Source organism: Lactuca virosa, chromosome 1, assembly GCF_052849685.1.
Source record: "Lactuca virosa cultivar CGN04683 chromosome 1, Lactuca_virosa_CGN04683_v6, whole genome shotgun sequence".
In the NCBI taxonomy this organism is placed as follows: Eukaryota; Viridiplantae; Streptophyta; class Magnoliopsida; order Asterales; family Asteraceae; genus Lactuca; species Lactuca virosa.
Window position 1 is genome coordinate 112,116,154 of NC_136426.1, and position 17,859 is coordinate 112,134,012.

The window sequence follows — 17,859 nt, forward strand, 5'->3', positions numbered from 1 at the left end:
TCCTCCTCAGGTTGATCGCTAGTGTTTGAGGTTCCTTCACCTCTTGACTCTTGAAGTTCTTCAAGGACAATTTGCCTCCCACTGTCTCCTTGGCCTATGAGCTCTCTCTCGCGAAAGACTCCTCTCCTCGCAACGAAGACAACATTGTCACTCAGTCTGTAGAAGAGATAACCAAATGATTTATGTGGGTAGCCGATGAACATACACCGCTCACTCCGAGGTTCGAGCTTGTCATGAGTATCGCGTCTCACGAAAGCCTCTCAACCCCAAACCTTGATGTGGTCTAATGTGGGAGCCTTCCCAGTCCACATCTCATGAGGTGTTTTGGCAACCTTTTTGGTAGGGAGTAGATTAAGGATATGTGCGGCAGTCTCTAAGGCATACCCCCAGAATAAGATAGGTAACGAAGCTCGACTCATCATGGAACAAACCATGTCCAACAAGGATCGATTGCGCCTCTCAGCCACACCATTAAGCTGTGGTGTCCTAGGTGGCGTCAATTGTGAAACAATTCCACATTCCTTAAGATAGTCAAGGAACTCGATACTAAGATACTCACCACCCCGATCGGATCGGAGCATCTTTATCTTCCTACCCAACTGATTCCCCACTTCTTGTTTAAACTCTTTGAATTTCTCAAAGATTTTTGACTTATGCTTGATTAAGTAGACATAGCCATATCTACTGTAATCATCAGTAAAAGTCACATAGAAGCGGTTAGCATCCCTTGTGGCGGTTCTGAAGGGCCCACATGTTGGATTAATGTCTAAGTCCATAACTATATTTGGTATGTACTTGACCCGACCCGGCATGGTCTATTTGGGTTGCACTTCACCGGCACAATTTATATGGATAGTCTTTTGAGAATAGTATATTTATGATTTATATTTATATATTATAAGTTCTAATATATTAATATGGAATCATATTATTTAATTAGTATTGATCAAGAATTAATTTAGAATTAATTAAGTGATCAAAAAGAACTAATTAAATATGGACTCTTATATATATGGAATGGGCCAAGTTCATTTAGGTTGGGCTAAGCTTTCATGGATGGTCCATGGAGCTTTTAACCCATGGATCCTATGTAAATGAAAGGTCATGGGTATTAGGGTTTACATGGATGTAACCCTAATCCTCCATAATATATAAAGGGGTCCTTGGCTCACAAAATTGGCACAAGTGTGTGAAAATAAGAGTGGGCCGATTTTAGTGTGCATACATATTCTCTCAAGTTCTTCCAAGGTGTTTTGGTGATTTGTGATTCCATTTGAGGCTTCCACACTATTGGGGCTAAGCTCTTAAAGCTTGAAGACATCAAGCTACATCAAAAGGTATGTCATCTAACTAGAACTTTGTAGTATAGGTGCTTCATAATATGCTAGTTAGGATGAAACATTGGAATATTTAATATTTGCATATATAATAGAGAAAACATAGATCCAAGGTTTATAGGGTTGCATGTACACCATAGGAGTGTTAGAATGCTCAAAACCCAACAGTGGTATCAGAGCCATGGGTTGTTTTCTGTTATATTGATGCAAATGTTTTATTTTCAAGTTGAAAAAAAAGGAAAAAAAAACATGACGTTTGTCAAATTTTAAGATAATTACTTGTTGTGTGAAAAACTAATTATTTGTAAAATTTGAATCATTTGCTATATGAGTTGAATTAGGTCAAATTTAGTAAAAGATAAAATGATATGATTATTTTATTAGTTTTAAAAGTTTGATCAAAATGTTTTAAGGAGTTACAAATTTTGTCATAAATATTTGGAGCTCAAAAGTTTTTTTTTAAGTTGTGATCTTAAGTGTTTTGAAACCTCCATAAGTTATGGATATGAAAGTTTTTTTTTTTAAAAAAATTGATTTAAAGTTTTTATGGAGTTACAAAATTTGGAGTTAATGTTTTAAAGAATTCCATAACTTGTTCTTAAGTTATGGAACATGAAAAGTTTCATCATAAAACAAGTATTTAACTCCATAAGTTATGGAATCCAAAGGTTTTCAAGAGTTACAAAACTTGCCCTCAAGTTTTGGAATTTGGAAAAAGCTTTTTATGAAAAAAAAGAATTGAATTCTAAAACTCTTGGGTTCATAACTTAAACAATTAATTAAATGGTTTTAATTTTGAATTTAATAATTGGAATTATGATGTTTTATTGAATAATTCAAATTAACTCTTATGGACTTTATTAATAGTTAATTAAAGCGTTTAATTAAAAGAATATTATTAAATCCATAAATAAAGATATGGTTTGAGTTTAATTAAATTAAAAGTTTAGTTTAATTAATAGATTAAACCACCAAGTATTTTAAATGTCTAAAATACACCCTTATACTATTATAATATTAAAAGTTTAATATATTATATGTATAAGAGCAAGTCGTCTTACCAATAGTAGGCCTCATTCACGAAGCCGGTCTATAAGGGGGGTATAAGGTTACTGCCTATAAAATGGCAGTTTAATGGGTGTCTACTCTCACCCACCGCTTCCTTGACCGGTAGAGGGTCGTTAGCCGAACGGGTAGGACATGGACTATAATTCTCCCTTCATTAAAAGTATTAATGATAAATACTAAGTAACTAAACTCTTAATAATACCCAATCTTAGTTACTTAGGAAAATGTGAATTTGGTGCTAACCCATGAAATTACACTTTACACTTTGCTTAAGTCAGTTAGTGGAGCGTGTGTGGTTAACCGGCACACTAGCTTGATTTAACAAGGTAGGCAAAGGGTAACTTAATGTTTATCATAGTATCGGTGGAGCGTGTGTGGTTAACCGGCACATCGATTGAGGGGTAAATATTAAGGGTACCAAGTATATTTGCATGGTTATTCACACCTTGTTTTGTGATCCTCGGCATCCCAGTCACAAAACCTGAAGGGCACACTCGAGATTGAAACATGCCTTTGAAAAGTTCAATGAATCTCAAAAGAATCTAGGAGTTTCAAAACCAATTAAAACCTAATAATACATTTCGTTTATCTTGGTGGAAATTGGTGAATCGTCATTCACCTACCTTCAAATATTTTATAGCTTGGATTACGACATCCCTCTTCCAAGTTATAAAATAGTTTGCTGGGTCCTAGCCTTAATATTTCATATTGGGTGTTATATTAAGGACTTTAGATCAACTATCTTGAATATCTCCCAAAAATATGTCTGGTTCAGACATCTATGATCCTCCCAAATCTCTTGGAACTTCACTTCCTCCACCTCCTCCAATTATTCTCCCTAACCCACAACTTCAAGGTCACTCAAGCCCTATTGGCAAGCAAGGTCTATGTGTGATCGCATCTTGGAGATGAAGTCACATATTGACAAGTCGGGAGAGTTGGGTGTCAAACTCTTGAGAAAGTTGGTGGTTCAATCACTTTCTAAGTCACATAGTGAATTCCTGTGGGACTACTATGAAACAGACTATAACATGACCCTTAATGATCTTATCTATTTGCTTGGTGCTGCTGAATCAGCAATAATTTGGAGCACTGGGAGAGCAAATTTGATTAGTAGATCAACTTCCCAAACTACCATGGATATTGACAATGGTAACATTGGATATCTAGAAAAGCCTTCTCTTCCCAAGTAAAGGGATTGACCATAGTCAACTAGGTTGACCAAATGGTAAAGAGAAAGGCTAAGTCTACGATAGTCCCATGTACCATTCCCAAAGAGTCCCTATGTTTCTCTTGCCAAAGGAAGGGGCATTGATTGCGAAGCAGCCTATTTACTTGAAAGATCATAAGGTTGATCAAGTCAAGAAGATTGACTCTACTTTAGTTAAAGTCCACTATCTAACTCTGCTAAGTTTCTATTCTGAGATTCTTGTTACATGATGTGACTGGGTCACATGTTGATGTTTTAAGAATCAAAGAAAAGTGAAGAAACTTAAAGGAAGTATATGCTGATTCTGATCGTGAAGATGGATCTCGATCGCATGGTTCTGTGATCAGAATGTCGAGCTGTTGCTTAGGAGTTATGATATATTGCTTAGGAATAGATAACAACAAAGTTTTTCATGTGCTTTTGCACTGTAAGGATAGTTTTTCTGCAAAGTTTTTAAAATAAAAGAAAAAATATTTTGATTTTATTTATTTTAAAATATCCTTACAATGGCATTTGTGAAAAGGAAAAAAAATTGTTGCTTATATGATTCCATTAATATCAAGAGTGGAAATATGAATTTGATTCTTTCATTTGTGGTAGTGTCTAAATTTTCGAAATAATGAAAGATTCTCATCACCCAAGTTTCAGTTGGATAGAAACTTGGAATCATGCAAGTTGTATAGTATGATGAATGAGAACTTTCAAGCATTGGAAAATTAAGACTAATTACTTGTTCACATGGATGTTTGAGTCAAGTAAAGGACTAAGGGATCGAGTACACATTCTTGTGCACTGATCAAGCCCACCACAAATGTAACTTGAGTGACACATCTTAAAGAAGGTTTATTAACACTAGTGAAATGTAAGAGTAAAAGGTTTTCTACTCTTGTACATTTGAATTTGGTAAGTTGTGATGTTTTGGATAAAACAGAGACCAACTTAGGCCAATTGTGTTAAGTGTTTGTCTTGATTAGAATCCACACTATCTCTTGAATATTTGGCAAGAAAGTCTTATAGGTCAAGGAGACAGTGGGAGTCTAAAAGATCCTGAAAGGGTTTCAAGAAGCAATCAAGAATAAAACATGTATTTCATCACTAGCACACAACTAGAGGTTTATAACCTATCGTGTTGACATTTTTGTGCCCATTCCAGTTAAGTTGGCTATATATATTTGAGTTCTACATGTTCTCAATTGTTTGCATAACTACTTGGAAGCAATGGCAGACCCTTGTGCTGCCAGGTGGCAAGAGGTTAAGATTGCACAAGTTCAATCCATATGAGTTAGGATTTGTCACTAACCTAGTCTTGTGATTATGGTTTGACAAATTCACATGGATAAGAACACATACACCATAAAATCTAAGTGTCATAAGGTTTCTCTCCGATTCATGAAAATGATGGTGAGGAAATTCTTTCACTAAGTAGATTTTAAGTAGATAGCAATTGTGATATTTGCAGATCTCAAAGTCGTTAGTGGAGCGTGCGTGGTTAACCGACACACTAACATTGACTTATGAGAAATGGCAAAAGGTCTAAACAATTGAGACTATGATTATGGCATCCCTTTTCATAGTTCTGAAATTGTTTAGACACACATGTGATCTATCTAAGATAAGGTGTATGATTTTGATAAAGTCTTATCAAAGCAATCTAGTATCAGAAATCTAAATTTTGGTAAGAATGTCAATAAAGTATTGACTTCTAGAAGTCCAGCTGTTTTCTGGATACATGTCAAAGCTAGTGGGAGCATGAGTGTTATGCTAATAATCATCATGTTAGTGGGAGCATGATAATTATGATAAGTATTGCAAGTTAGCAATGTTAATTATAGAAAACAAAAGTTTCAATTCGTGAGGTTGCAGGGGTTGAAAAAGTTGTTTTGCTATAATTAAGGGAGAGGATATTATACTTCATGTCAATTCTAAAAGGCTTAGAGTGAGATTTTAAGCTTAGATTGAGATTTTAATCATCTTTAGTCAAGAATATATATATATATATATATATATATATATATATATATATATATATATATATATATATATATATATATATATGAATTTCATGTTGGATTGGTTCAACTTAAGGAAATTCTATATATTGCGTTCTCAAAATTCGATTATGATTACGACATCCCTGTTCATAGTCAAATTTTGAGAATATGGCAAACAAAAAATTATTATGGCAAAAGACTAGAACCATGTCTTTATGTGAAACATCATGAATCGTGTCCCATTTACTTTGGGTACAAGATCGATTACATGTGCTATAATATTTACCCTTTCTGAATTTTCCAAATGCCTTGGGGAATTAAGGGGAACAATGTCTAGAATTAGATATGACTAAAGTGATTAAGCAATTGTCGAGGACAATCTAAGGTTTACCAAAGATTGGTTGCTCAAGGACAGTTGGAAGTATACTGTTTAATATTGGAAGGACCATATTGACATAGTCTGAAAAGAGGCAACTCTTGTTCAGAAGCGGTTGTCAAAATGGGAATATTGAGTTGTCTTCATAGGTGGAAGCAATCTGTGTAAGGTTAAAGAAACTTAATGCAAGAAGCATGTTCAAAGCAATGCGCTTTGAGTTTGAGACATCGTTTCCTTGGAATTGATCTCCATTGGGATACTCTGTAATGATTGTTGCCAAGCCTTTGTGGCTTTGTGCATAATCATTACAAGAGGAACATTGCATATAAGTTTAAAATCTAAACAGATTTCGATAAATGATAGGAATTTGGAATTCTTACATTTAAGACAAGGATTTGGGAGTGTGAAAAGAGAATCATTGAAATTATGTTCAATTGATCTAGTTCACAAAGAAAAGGATCATAGACAAACATAGAGTTCATACTTGGTGTATGGCAAAGCTATTGTTTAAGAAAAACATAGTGTACATGCTTGGTGCATGGGACAACTAGTGTTTTTAATTCAAGTATAAAGTTGATAAAACCGAAACAATGAATAATGAGTAATCGGTATGGTATAAATAAAAGTGTTTATTTATATTCATAGGGTTTGATACCATATTTGATTCATTTATTCTTGTGTTTCACTTTGCATGTTTTGACTTCCAGAATAACTAAGTCGCTCTTCCTGAATGATTAAGTTATTCAAACCATCCACAGTCGGTCATATGTTGGAAGTAGATATGAATCAAGACTGTCATGGGTTGGTTTGTAGAGGTTGAAGTTGGTGGACAAAGTGGTGCTACAACACTCATGAGTGCTCATAAGTTCTGAGTATTGGATTCAACCCACGCTCATTTGAATCACTTCATGGATTTTATCACGAGTGATCATGAGACGATAATATCTTATATTCTTCAAACCTAGAGATATGAGTTGTTACTATGAGTTGGTTATACATTGATTGCACGAAAACGCATTTGGTAACTAGATGTTATAAAACGTGCCTTTGTGTATGATTCAACAAGTAGTAGAACAAGCCATATGAGTCGAAGTTTATCCATTCCTTTTACCTTCGAGATAAAAGCGATATCTGTGGGCCCCTCGATGATTTAGCGATGAGACATGTGAGTGCTTGGCCAAGCCAGGACTGATTTGATTTGTTCAATCAGTCAGTCATCATAAATCGAAAATCGGGAAACAACAAATGGACAGAGAGAATGATTATAATCCATGTCTCAGTCCATATGATATCTAGAATGGAGGAATATATGATCCCTTATCTAATGGACAAGTCATTGGCAAGGTCAGAGTTCGACAGCGGCTTTAAGAGCTACGATTGCCAGTTAGGTTTTGAAGTCATACTCAATAATAGTTTTAGACTTATCCAAGTGGGAGACTGTTGGATTAATGTCTAAGTCCATAACTATATTTGGTATGTACTTGACCCGACCCGGCATGGTCCATTTGGGTTGCACTTCACCGGCACAATTTATATGGATAGTCTTTTGAGAATAGTATATTTATGATTCATATTAATATATTATAAGTTCTAATATATTAATATGGAATCATATTATTTAATTAGTATTGATCAAGAATTAATTAAGTGATCAAAAAGAACTAATTAAATATGGACTCTTATATATATGGAATGGGCCAAGTTCATTTAGGTTGGGCTAAGCTTGCATGGATGGTCCATGGAGCTTTTAACCCATGGATCCTATGTAAATGAAAGGTCATGGGTATTAGGGTTTATATGGATGTAACCCTAATCCTCCATAATATATAAAGGGGTCCTTGGCTCACAAAATTGGCACAAGTGTGTGAAAATAAGAGTGGGCCGATTTTAGTGTGCATACATATTCTCTCAAGTTCTTCCAAGGTGTTTTGGTGATTTGTGATTCCATTTGAGGCTTCCACACTATTGGGGCTAAGCTCTTAAAGCTTGAAGACATCAAGCTACATCAAAAGGTATGTCATCTAACTAGAACTTTGTAGTATAGGTGCTTCATAATATGCTAGTTAGGATGAAACCTTGGAATATTTAATATTTGCATGTATAATAGAGAAAACATAGATCCAAGGTTTATAGGGTTGCATGTACACCATAGGAGTGTTAGAATGCTGAAAACCCAACACCACACACATCGGTGTGTATGAGATCCAACAAACCTTCACCCCTTTCACAAGTACCAGTAAAGGGTGACTTGGTCATCTTTCCAAGTAAGAAAGATTCGCAAGTGTCATCCGACCTAAAGTCGAATGACTCCAAAACTCCAGCCTTTTGGAGCTGGCCTATGCGCTTCTTGCTGACATGTCCAAGACGACAATGCCACAAGCATGCTTTATCCAATTAATTGGAAGAATCGATATGCAACACATCATTTCCTAAGTTGTCTACAACATTCACAATTTCGTATACACCATTACAAGGTAATGCTTTAAAATAAAAAACACAATTATAATAAGCATTTATAGCACCAATTTCATTATCAAATGAAAAGCTATATCCTTGTTTGTACAAACCATGTAAGGAAATAATATTTCTCGCCATATCAGACGAGTAGCAACAATTATTCAAATCTATTTCTAACCTACTACTAAGCAATAAAGAGTAAACTCCAATCTTGGTGACATGTGAAACCTTCCTATTCCCCATGATCAAGTTTATCTTCCCGTGCTCCACATCCTTACTTCCTTTTAGGCCCTGCACATCAGAACAAATGTGAATTCCACAACCTGTGTCAAGAACCCAAGAGTTAGAATGTGATGAGTTTTTAGATAGAATAGTATAAATACCTGCATGGGTGGGTTTAACCTTCCCATCCTTAACATCCTGCAAGTATTTGGGGCAGCTTCGCTTCCAGTGCCCTTTTTCATGGCAATAGAAACACTCTGCTTCTTTTGGGATGGTCGAGGGAGTAGCAAAAGCTCCTTTGGTTCCACTTGAAGAAGATCCATCAAGAGACTTTCCCTTGTGGCTCTTGGAAGGAGCCTTCCTCTTCTTCCCCTTACCTTGCCCAATTGCCAGAACATGGGCATTAGCAGTATGAGTGGTTACAACAGATTTACCTTTGAGACCACTTTCGCCAGTCCTCAAAAGGCCCTGAAGCTTGCTCAGAGTGACTTTCTCCTTGTTCATATGATAAGTCATGCGGAACTGATCATAACATGGAGGTAAGGAGTGTATAATAATATCTATATCCAGCTCCTCATCAAAGTTCACATTCAATTTGAGCAGATGGTCCACAAACCTTTGCATTTTCTGCAAGTGGCCCGTGATGGGTTCACCATCCTTCATCTTTGTTGTAATCATGGAGCAGATGATTTCATACCGCTCTTGACGAGCACTCTGATGGTATCTTTCCATCAGTTCCTGGTGCATCTCAAAAAGGTAGAAGTCCTCATAGGACTTTTGGAGTTCAGGAGACATGATGGCAAGCATGATACAAGCTACCTTGGTGGCATCTTTCTCATGTGCCCTGAAATCAGCAATCTCCTGAGGAGTAGCAGAAGACTCATCAATATCCTTAAGCTCCTTGTCTAGGACATATTCCTTGTCCTCATAGCGAGTGACCATCCTGATATTCCTAATTCAATCATTGAAGTTGGAACCATCAAATATGACTCTCCCACAAAGGTTCATGAGAGAGAAGGAGCCAATAGGGTTTGAGCCAGAAGCAGTGTTGGAAGACATCTGAAAAGAAAGAAAGACAAGTTTAGATTAGATAAAGAGTACTTAATATAACACCCAATATGAAATATTAAGGCTAGGACCCAACACAATATTTTACAAATTGGAAGAGGGATGCCGTAATCCAACTTGCAAAATATTTGAAGGTAGGTAAATGACGATTTACCAATTTCCACCATGAAAAACGAAATTGTTATTAAGTTTTAATTGAATTGAAGTTCCTAGATCCTTTGAGATTCATTGAACAATTCAATGGCATGTTTAAATCTTGATTATGCCCTTCAGGTTTGTGACTGGGATACCGAGGATCACAAACAAGGTGTGAATAACCATGCAAAATGTGCTTGGTACTCTCGACTTTATCACCCAATCAATGTGCCGGTTAACCACACACGCTTCATTGATCTTATGATAAACATCGAGCCACCCTTTTCCATCCTTACTAGTCCAAGTTAATGTGCCGATTAACCACACACGCTCCATCAACGACTTGGTAAGGTGCAAAGTGCAATTTTCATGGATTAGCATCAAATTCACATTTTCCTAAAGTAACTAAGATTGGGAATTTAATAAAAAGTTTAGTTACTTTATTATCATTATACTTAATGAGAATTATAGTCCTTTCCTACTTGTTCGGCTAACGACCGTCCACCAGTCAAGGAAGCGGTGGGTGAGAGTGGACACCCATTAAACTGCCATTTTATAGGCAGTAACCTTATACCCCCCTTATAGACCGACTTCGTGAATGAGGCCTACTAACGGTAATACTGACTTGATCTTATACATACATATATATATATATATATATATATATATATATATATATATATATATATATATATATTATTAAATTATAATACTATAAAGTATAAGGGTTGAATTTTAAACTTTTAAAATTCTAGGGTTTGGAATTAAAGTATTCTAAAGTGACTTTACAAATTCCAAAACTTGAGGGCAAGTTTTGAAACTATTCAAAACCTTTCGTTTCTATAACTTATGAGTTTTAATGACTTTTAAGGAAAAGACTTTTGGAATTCCATAACTTGAGGACAAGTTATGGAGTCCATTAAAAGGCATTTAGATCAACAATTAAACTAACAAGAAATGTCAAATAATATCTATGATCTAGCAAAACTCATAAGCAATGATAATTCACATCAAAAATTTTCAAGAATCATATAAACTAATATAAAACTTGAAACTTTGAAAATTATCTTTGAAATTGGATAAGCACAATCATTACCACATCAAAAACAGGTTTATTTGATCAAAAACAGTTTAGGGTAATGATTCTAGTTCAATTCTGGCTTTAAAACTTGAAATTTTGCATCCAGGAGCACCAACTCGTCGAGTGCATGAATTGACTCAGCGAGTTGGTTAGTTTTTAGGGTGGACTAGGCGAGTCTGTTAGAGGACTCGGCAAGTTCACTGTTCAGACAACAGAAAATCGATTTTTTCAAGCTTTGAAAACAAGTAGCATCAAGTATAATGGAAAACAAGCCTAGGCTCTGATACCACTGATGGGTTTTGAGCATTCTAACACTCTTATAGTGTACATGCAACCCTAGATACATTGGATCTATGTTTTCTCTATTATACATGCAAACTTTCAAATTTCCAAGGTATCATCTTAACTAGCATACTATGAAGTATATACAATACAAAAATCTAGTTGAATGAAATACCTTTTGTTGTAGCTTGAATACTTGGACCTTTAAGAGCCTAGCACCCCACGTGTGATGCCTCAAATGCTTCACACCACACCACCGACAATGGAAGACTTGAGAGAGGATTCCTTCCTTCACAAAATCGGCAAGCCCTCTTCTAAGATCACTTAGGTCCCAATTTTGGTAGCCTTAGGGTCTCTTATATAGTGTGGCAAACTAGGGTTACACCATGTAAACCATAATGACTTTCCATATCCCTCATGCTCCATGGGTTAAAACCTCCATGGAGTATCCATGGGTCACCACATGGGTTTAGCCCAACATAAAGAATTATGGATCATAAGCCCACTTTATAAGAATGAATGATTTACCAAATCAACCCCTTATATTTAATTAGTCTCTTTTGATCACAAAATTAATTCCAAATTAATTCTAGATCAATACTAATTAAATAATATGATTTCATATTAATATATTAGAACTTATAATATATCAACAAATCATAAATATCCTCTCCTCATAAGTCCATCCTTACAAATTGTTCTGGTGTCAGGTAACCCAAATGGACCATGCTACTCTTGGGTCAAGTACATACCAATTATAGTTATGGGCTTAGACACTAAATCTAACATGGGCTTCCTAAGGTTTAACTTGTAAACCCTAGTCCATTTACTTAAGCCTTTAATCAATCCACTAATCCATATGATGGGCCTTATGGACTAACTCTTCATGGAATTCCACATAGAATTAGTCCATCCTAATCAATATGGATTATTGGTCCAAACTATAAATATTACCGATTGACTTAATCAGTCCCCGTTAATTTAATTAGTCTCTTTTGATTACCAAATTAATTCTTGATCAATACTAATTAAATAATATGATTCCTCAATTAATATATTATACTTATAATATATTAATAAATCACAAATAACTTCTTACTCAAATATTCATCCTATCAAATTGTCCTGATGAAGGCAACCTGAAATGGACCATGCTACTATCGGGTCAAGTACATACCAATTATAGTTATGGGCTTAGACACCTAATCCAACAGTCTCCCACTTGGATAAGTCTAATAACTATAATTGCAGGTATGACTCCAAAATCCGATTATCAATCGTAGCTCTCAAAATCCGCTATCGAACTCTGAACAAATCAAATGACGCGTCCATTTGATAAGGGATCATATATTCCTCCATTCTAGATATCGTATGAACTGAGACATGGATTATAATCATTCTCTCTATTTATGTGTTGTTTCCCGATTTCTGATTTATGACGACTGACTAATTGAACAAATCAAATCAGTCCAGGCTTGGCCTAGCACTTAGGGTTGTTAACACTAAATCATCGTGGGGCCCACAAATATCGCTTTTATCCCTCTAAGGGTAAAAGGAATGGATAAACTTCGACTCAAATGCTTGCTTGTACTTACTCATTAAATCACACACAACGATATGTTTTATAACACCAAGTTATTGGTGCGTTTACATATGTCAATGTGCAACCGACTTGTAAATTACAACTCACATGTCTTGGTTTCAAGAATATAAGATATTATCGTCTCATGATCACTCGTGATAAAATCCATGAAGTGATACAAATGAGCGTGGGTTGAATCTAATACTCAAATCTTATTACATGAGTACTCATGAATACTGCAGCAAACTTGTGTTATGTCTAACACCTTAGACAATCCTACAGACCCATTCATGACAGTCTTGCCTCAATACCTACTTCCAAAGTATGATCGACTGTGGATGGTTTGAATAACCTAGTTATTCGGGAAGTCAAAACATGCAAAATGAAACAGAAGAATAATACTAATCCTATATGGCCCCAAAACTTTTGAGTGTAAATAAAACACCTTTTATCTAATCGCCATATTGATTACTCATTATTCATTATATAATGTTTCGAATAATCAACTTAATACTTGAATTAAAACAATAGTTATCCCATGCTCCAAGCATGCACACTATGTTTGCCTATGGTCATTTCTTTGTGAAATAGATCAATTGACAACATTTCAATGATGCTCATTTCACAATTCCAAATCCTTATGATAAATGTAAGAATACCAAATTCTTGCCATTTACTGAAATCTGTTAGATTCTAAACTTATATGCAATGATCCTCTTGTAATGACTATGCACAAAAGTCACAGAGACTTGGCAAAAGACATTACAAAGTATTCTAATGGAAATCAATTCCATGGAAACGAGGTCTCACATTCAAAGTACATTCCTTTGAACATCATTCTTGCATTAAGTTTTCTAATCTTACACAGATTTAAAGAATAACTTCCACTTATGGAAACATTTCCATATTCCCATGTTGACTATCACTTCTGAGCAAGAGTTACCTCTTCACAGAGTATCCCAACATGGTCCTTCCAAATTTTACACTATACTTCCACATGTCCATAAGCAACTAATCTTTGGTAAACCTCAGATTGTCCTCGACAATTGCTTAACCACTTTAGTCATATACAGTTCTATTCCTTTTTTTTCCTCTTAATGCCCTAGGCATTTGGAAAATTAGAACAGATTAATATTATAGCATATGCAATCGATCCTATACCCGAAGCATATGGGATACGATACATAATGTCTCACATAAAGACGTGACCAGTCTCTTGCTATAATATTTCCACATATAGAATTTCCTTATGTTGAATCATTTCAACATAACATCCATATATGTTTTGACTAAATTTGATTAAAATCTCAATCTAAGCTTTTAGATTTGAAATGAAGTATGAATTCTTCTCCCTTAATTATAGCAAACCAACTTTTCAAACCATGCAACTTTGCGAATTGAAATCTTTTGTTTTCTATAATTAACATTGCTAACTTGCAACACTTACCATAATAATTATGCTCCCACTAGCATAATAGTTATTATCTTACTAGCATAACACTTATGCTCCCACTAGCTTTGACATGTACCCAGAAATCAGCTGGACTTCTATAAATCAATACTTATTCACTTCCTTACCAATGTTCATATTTCTGGTACGAGATGCTTCGATAATACTTTATCTATGCTTCTCCAACTCATACACCTTTCCTTAGATAGCTCACATGTATGTCTAAGCAATTTTAGAACTTACAACAATAAGTCTCAAATGGTTAGACCTTTTCCATTTCTCACAATTCGAACTATGAAGAGGAATGTCGTAATCATAATCGAATTTGAGAATGCAACTATCACAATTACTAACTCTTTAAAATCTTCTTAGTGAAAGCGTTTCCTCACAATCATTTTCATGAATTGGAGAGAAACCTTTATGACACTTATATTTTTATGGTGTATGTGTTCCTATCCATGTGAATCTGTCATAACCATAATCACAAGACAAGGTTAGTGACAAATCCAAACTCATATGGACTGAACTTGTTTAATCTTAATTTCTTTCCACTTGGCAACACAAAGGCCTACCATTGCTTCTAGGTTGTTATGAAGACAATTGAGAACTCATAGAACTCACATGCATAATCAACTTCAACTGGAATGGGCATAGAAACGAGAACATGTCAACACGATAGGTTACAAACCTTAGGTCGTGTGCTAGTGATTAACAACAAGTTTACTCTTGATTAGTTCTTGAACTTTTTTTTCAAGATCTTTAAGACTCCCACTGACCTCTTGACATATAAGATTCTCTTTTGTCAAGAGACATTACTTGACAAACAAATATTCAAGAGTTAGTGCGGTTACTTATCAAGAAAAACACTTCACACAATTAGCCTTAGTTGGTCTTTGTCTTATCCAAGACATCACAACCTACCATTTTCAAATGTACAAAAGTAGAAAACATTAGACTCTACATTTGATAAGTGTTATAAACCTTTCTTAAGATTATGTCACTCAAGGCACAATCTTGGAGTATGACTCTAAGACTTGTTTTTGGAACGAAGTATGACTCATCTTCTTGACTTAACCATTTCAACAATTCACGATTCCTCTTCTTAGCCATACAAATGCACTAAGATATCCTTAGAGGATCAATTGTGATATGGTTTCCATAATCATTAAGATGATCATAAAACACGATACTAAAGTACTCTCCCATCTTTTCAGATTGGAGAAACTTTTATCTTTCTGCCTAATTTGATTCTTCTCATTCGTTCTGCCAAACATTGAAACTATTCCAATGTTTCAGAATTACACTTAAACTTGTAAGCATAACCATATTTACTAAACTTTGGTAAATTATAACGAATAGTCTTATAGCTCTTTGTGGTGGACCTGACCAGCGCACAACCAAGTGTACCCAATCCCCTAGTCCTTCACTTGACTCACATATACATGTGAACAAGGAATTAGTCTTATTTCCCAAAGATGAAAATTCTCATTCATCACACAATAAAACTTGCATGATTCCAAGTTTCTATCCAACTGAAACGTGGGTGATGAGAATCTTTCCTTATTTGGTAAAATTTGACGCTACCACAAACGAAAAAATCAAATCCATTTTCCAATATTGCTATCAATGGAATCATATAAACAACAATTTTCACAAATGCCATTGTAAGGAAACTTAAAATAAGATAAAATAAAAAACTTTTCTTTATTTATAAAACTGCAGAAATTTTTTTCCTTACAATGCAATTACAAATGAAAACTATGTTGTTATCTATTCCTAAGCAATCTATCACAACTCTTAAGCAACAGCTCAAAATTTTGATCACCGAACCATGCGATCGAAATCCATCTCTTCGCGATCAGAATCAACTTATTCTTCCTTTAAGTTTCCTTTCTTTTCTTCGATTCTCCAAAACATCAAAATGTAATTACATTACATCATGTATTAAGAATCTCCAAATAGGAACTTAATAGAGTTAGATATTGGACTTACCTGAAGTAGAGTCAAACTTTTTGACTTTACCATCCTTATAATCTTTCAGGTAAATAGAGTAGCTTCGCAAACAATGCCCCTTCTCTTGGCAATAGGAACATATGGACCTTTTGGGAATAGTATACTGGACTATCTCAGACTTAACCTTTCTCTTTATCATTTGGTCAATTGACTTTACCATGGCTGATCCCTTCCCATTGGGAAGAGAAGGATTTTCTGGACTTCCAATGTTACCATTGTCAATGTCCATGGAAGTTTGGGGAGTAGACCTTCCAATCAAATTTGCTTTACCAGTACACCAAATCATTGCTTATTCAGCAGCAACAAGCAAATAGGTAAGATCGATAAGGGTCATGTCGTGGTCTGTCATATAGTAGTCCTCAATGAACCCGCTATATGACTCAGGAAGTGATTGAAGAACCCAGTCAACAGCCAACTTCCTTGAGACTTCGACACCCAACTCTCCCAGCCTGCAATATGTAACTTCATCTCCAAGATGTTGGCACATACAAACTTCCATCTTTGTGTTTGCTTGCCAATAGGGCTTGAGTGACCTCAAACTTTTCAAGTCTTTGAACTTGTGGGTTAGAGAGAATAATTGGAGGATCTGGAGGAAGTGAAGTATGATTTCCAGTCCCATTAATACACGACAAAGGGATTAATCTTTCACCTTGATCGCAATGTGGGATATCATCTTCATTATAAAGCTTTTTCTAAAAGGATAAGGAAGATCATAGTTGTTAGAACTAGACATCTATGAGGGAGTAATTCAAGTTAGTTGATTTAAGTCCTTAATATAACACCCAAAATGAAATATTAAGGCTAGGACCCAACACAATATTCTACAATTGCGAAAAAGGATGCCATAATCCAATTGTAGAATATTTGAAGGTAGGTAAATGACGATTTACGAATTTCCACCATGAAAAACAAAATAGATTATTAAGTTTTAATTGGATTTGAAATTCCTAGATCCTTTGAGATTCATTGAACTTTTCAATGGCATGTTTAAATCTCGATTATACCCTTCAAATTTGTGACTGGGATGCCGAGGATCACAAACAAGGTGTGAATAACCATGCAAATTAGCTTGGTACACCCAATGTTACAAATCATCTAATCAATGTGTCAGTTAACCACACACGCTCCATTGATCTATGATTAACATCAAGTTACCCTTTGACACACATTGTTAGTCCCAGATTAGTGTGCCGGTTAACCTCACACGCTCCACTAATGACTTAACAAGGTGCAAAGTGTAACTTCATGGATTAGCACCATTTTCACATTTTTCCTAAAGTAACTAAGATTGGGAATTTAATAAAAGTTTAGTTACTTTATATTTACCATTACAATTTTAATGAGGGAGAATTAATGTCCTATCCTACCCGTTCGACTAAAGACCCTCCACCAGTCAAGGAAGCGGTGGGTGAGAGTGGACACCCATTAAACTGCCATTTTATAGGCAGTAACCTTATACCCCCTTATAGACTGGCTTCGTGAATGAGGCCTACTAACGGTAAGAATGACTTATTCTTATACATATATATAAGTATTAACTTTTAATATTATAATAGTATAAGGGTTGAATTTTAACTTCTAAAATTC